The sequence below is a fragment of the Delphinapterus leucas genome, chromosome X (genome assembly GCF_059928025.1).
Source record: "Delphinapterus leucas isolate spDelLeu-1000000601 "Yukka" chromosome X, BTC_Dleu_Yukka2, whole genome shotgun sequence".
Classification (NCBI taxonomy): Eukaryota; Metazoa; Chordata; class Mammalia; order Artiodactyla; family Monodontidae; genus Delphinapterus; species Delphinapterus leucas.
This window is the reverse complement of record NC_143150.1, coordinates 41,135,631-41,140,084: the sequence shown is the minus strand read 5'-3', so window position 1 is coordinate 41,140,084 and position 4,454 is coordinate 41,135,631. Positions and strand designations below refer to the sequence as shown.

Sequence of the window (4,454 nt, the reverse complement as noted above, 5' to 3'; positions counted from 1 at the left end):
GTTGACCCTTCAAGCTTCCGCTCCCACCACCCGCCCCTCGGATTCTTTCCCACTTTGTCCACTGCCACCGCAGGTGCAGTTTTGGTGGGCTGCACTCCGCCCTTCCTGTCACGGGTCCCCCACAGGCACCTTCGCAGACTCTTGTCCCCTGTGCAGTCATCTTCTTTGTGCCTCCACCACCTCCTGGTGGCCCCAGTGCCAGCAGCGTCCCCTCAGTGGCAGTCAGTTTGGTGGCTGCCATCTTCACCGCAGTCATCACTGCACTGGATCACAGCTTAGGTCCAGGCAGGGATTCGTGCATCCCTCCTGTCATGTCTGCCACAGAGGAGCAAGACCCAACTCAAGGTGACCAGGACAGAGCTAATGGTGGGGCAGACCATGACCCTGGACTCATCAAGGACCCCGTGGTTCCCTTTGAAGAAGGGTCAGATGAATTTGTGGGGGCTTCAGCCTTTCTGGCTTCCCAGGCAGTTGCCAGAGCTCTTCTGGAGGACGAGGGTGAGCAGGAGGCCTCCCAGCCCACAGTCGAGGAGGACAGGGATGTCCGGTCAGCAGAGCAGGAGGAGGACCTGGAGGAGGGGAAGGCGGAGGAGGAAGAGGAACAGGACTACGATGGCGAGGAGGAAGATGAGTATGAAGGGGAAGACCATAACGAGAGGTACAGGAGGAGGGTGAAGTAGTCGTTGTAGGGGTCCTTTAGTTACCCATGGCAGGGTTTCAATCCCTTTTCCAGGATCTGATCCAGTCCCTTACACGCTGTATCCATTAAAATGACCACGTCTTGAATCACCCTCATGCAGGCCGCATAGTGGTCAGGAGTTGTTCCCCAGAGCCCGAGGATCCAGAAGAGGGACCCATATCTCGGGAGGGTGAGGACCTGGCAGAGGGAACCTCCCCGCAAGCGCCCAAGGAACTGGTAGAGGAGGCGGCATCCCAGAAGGAAGAGGAACCGGCGGCAGAGGCCCATTTCTGGGTGGGCAAGGTCCTGGCTGATGCCTCCGAGTCCTGGGAGACTGCGGCGTGTGGACCCGACGGGGCCAAGGCTGGCGAGTGGCGGCCCAGTCCTCAGGCCCTTGCAGCCCCTGCTGGGGCATCGGCCTCAAAGGCAGGCTGCGCTCAGCGCTGCCCTCTGGCGGTTAAGCAGCGGATCAAAGCTCTGAAAAACCTTCAGGCACGATATGCACAAGTAGAAGCCCAATTCTCTAAAGACCTTTAGGATCTTGAGAAAAAGTATGCTGCCTTCTACCAACCTCTGTTTGATAAGAGAGCTGACATCATCAATGCAATACATGAGCCTACAGAAGTCGAAGACAGTGGCAAGTAGGTGTTCAGGAAGGAGCTTGGCAGGAAATGGAAAGAGATCCTGAAGGAAAGGGGCAAATGGCATACCTCACTTTTGGTTGATGGCCTGTAAAAATGTAAAGATTCTCAGTAGCGTGATCTGGGGAAATGATGAACTTGTACTGGAGCACCTGAGAGATGTAAAAATAAAATTTTCAGGGGTTGGGAACCCATGAGCTTCACTGTAGAATTTCTCTTTAAGTCAAATGAATACTTTTTCAACAACGTTCTGACAAAAACATACCAAATGCGATCAGACCCAGATGATTCTGATCCTTCTTCTCCAAAGGGCCAGAAATAATCAGCAGCACTGTGTGTGAGATCTACTGGAAAGATGGGAAAGACCTCACTGTGAAAACTCTGAAGCTGCAGAAATGTGAGGGCCCTGGAAGTGTCGTAACGACCCCTAGGAAGGTGCCCAGCTCTTCTTTCTTCACCTACTTCTACCCTCCTGATTCTCCGGAGGGTAGAGTTCTGGATGTCACCACTGATTATAAGTTGGGCTATTTTTTCCATGAAGTTCTCATCTCAAAGTCCATATTACTCTTCATGAAAGAAGCAATTAAATATCAGTATGAAAACTCTGTTGAAGAGGTCCAAGAATCTGAAGGCAAGGAGGAGAAAGAAGCTGAAAATGAAGAACCAGAAGAAGGGCCTGAGAAAGATCCAAATCCAGTAGAGTGCAGCCTGGAAGAATCCAGGTTGAATATCATCCAACTATTCCTGCCATACACATGTCATATTCTTAAATTTTCTCAATAAACAATAATAAATTGTTTAAAAATTTTATGAACCAGTTTTAGGGTTAATAATATACATATGTACTACATCATATAGAATGCAGCTTATTCTGAATTGTACTTCTTTCACAGGCACACATTCTTTGAGCTGTAATTATAAGACTTCTATAGGTGGGAAATTTATCACACCTGGTAGCTGAGATCATTTGTTTAGAACACAGTTGCCAGAACTAGTAGCTAAAGTGACTAGAACATACATTAGATGGGACTTCATCATTCGGTGGCCAATTATATGTGGTCTCTTGTACTAACTAGGAGGCCATGCCTTTGATAATGTGACTACCTAAAAATTGTGAAAAGTTAAGAATTTCAAGTAGGACCATATTTAATGACTTATACCTAAGTATTTTCTTAGTTTTAAACTTTTGTATTTCATGTGACACCTAAAAGAAAATTTGTTATATTAAGGTTTTGGTTATCATTAAATTGTTAATTTAAATTATATCTCTTCTATCATTTTATTTCCCTCTTTTTTTTCTTTCTCCTTTTACAGATATGGACACTGAGGGTCTGGGAAATTAAGGTTTATGGAAAGAGCACAGTCTTTTAAGGTGGAAAGTCATATTTATATCCCTGAGTGGTATCCTACTCCCCCCCCCAAAAAAAAATAACAAGCATTTTTGGTGTTTGGAAAGTGGGAGATGATATTGGTGTGATCAGATGATTGAAGGCGTCAAATGATGGACAACCACCCTTATACCCAAGGGTCTGGGTTACAAGAGGAAAATTGTGTTTTCTCTTGTTGAGACAACAGATATATGTATGATTGACTATTCTTAGATTTAGAAAGTCACTGGTGTATTTTAATTGTGTTCAATTGTTCATTTATTTCTTCCTACAGTTTGAAGTCATAGAAAGACATGGATGAAGGAGAAACAGTGAATTTGTTCTTCACAGATTTGAGATTTTCTGATTTTCAGTAGTCCGTGGGAAATTTTATCAACATGGGTTTGTTCCAAAGTTCATCACCCAAAAAGTAGCATCCACTGATATCTGATTTTTTCTCTTTTTTCAGATATATCTGACAGCATTTGTTCAAGTTGAAAATAAACCTTAGTTTAAAATGAATAATCTGAAAGATTTTTTTAGATAAATAACCCTGATTCAAATTTATCTTTCTTTCTGTTTTGGCCCACCTTACTGTCATTGAAAGGGATCAAGTTCTTTTATTGCATCCTTCAATTAACTGAAATATCAAGTTATAAACAATTTATGTAAAGAGGGATAGAGGTCTAGGCCCTACTGCATTTTATTGAAAGAACCTGATGGATGACTTAGCTTACCTCAAGACCAGATGATGCTGGGCTGGTACTGGGCTGACATGGAGCAGTAGCATCAGTGTCATTTGGGAACTTGTTAGAAATACAAATTCTCAGACCCCATTCCAGACATACTGAATTGGAAATTTGAAGGTGGTCCAGCAATCAGAGTTTTACAAGTCCTTTAGGTGAATCTGAAGCACACTAAAGTTTGAAAACCACTGGCTTAGGCTCGACCTATGTGATGACCAGTCTTACTTCACTGGCTTGTGACTGTTTCAAGTAAATTGAACAGGACAATAAAGGCTGAACTGGGAAAGAGACCAGAATTCTCAGGTATGGAGAGACAGAGAAAGACCAGGTACAAAGATTGGGTGGTAGCAGTGAAAAAAAAAAATAGATAAGGGAAAAATCTAGTCCCAGAAGTATACAAACATTATGATGCCTTGTGTATGAAGTTTAAAAACAATCAAAACAATCGCCATAAATTGATTATGGGTAAATATACATGTAATAAAAGGAATGTATAAGAATTATGCATGCATATGTAGCACACAAAAAGTCATGTATGAGAATTATAAACAACTTATTTAGGATAGTGTCTACATCGAGTGGAGAGAAAGTGAAGAAAATTTAATTGGGGAGGGTTACAAGGTGGGCTTCAACTCTGCAAATGGCCAAGAGTCCAGTGTGTGGGGTTAAGGGGATGTGCATGCTCAGAACTTTTGTCCCCCTACCTATTTGGGGCCCGAAATTTTCTCCCCTTGTAGCCCTAAGTCCTAAGGCCCAAGAGGCCTGCATGGTCCTCTTCAGTGAGCCTGTGCTTCTGAGAGTTGAGTTCACAGCCAAGATATATACTCCCAGGACTGAGAAGTGACCAAGAGGTAATGGCTGTAGGCAGGGAACAGAGGAGAAGTTAGCTACATTATCTGCATATATGCATATGAAGCCTCCTGAGGTGAGGAATGGAGCTCAGTGAGTGTAAAGAAGAGGTAAAGGAGAGGCTGGGATCTGAGAGGAGGACCATGGACCTAGGGTGGTGGCTCTATTCTCC

At 44.1% G+C, this 4,454-nt stretch overlaps 1 pseudogene; it reads left to right on the top strand.

Moving 5' to 3' along the window:
- Nucleotides 1-311: 311 nt before the first annotated feature.
- On the top strand, nt 312-2,103 carry LOC149744222 (nucleosome assembly protein 1-like 1 pseudogene; annotated as a pseudogene).
- Nucleotides 2,104-4,454: the final 2,351 nt, after the last annotated feature.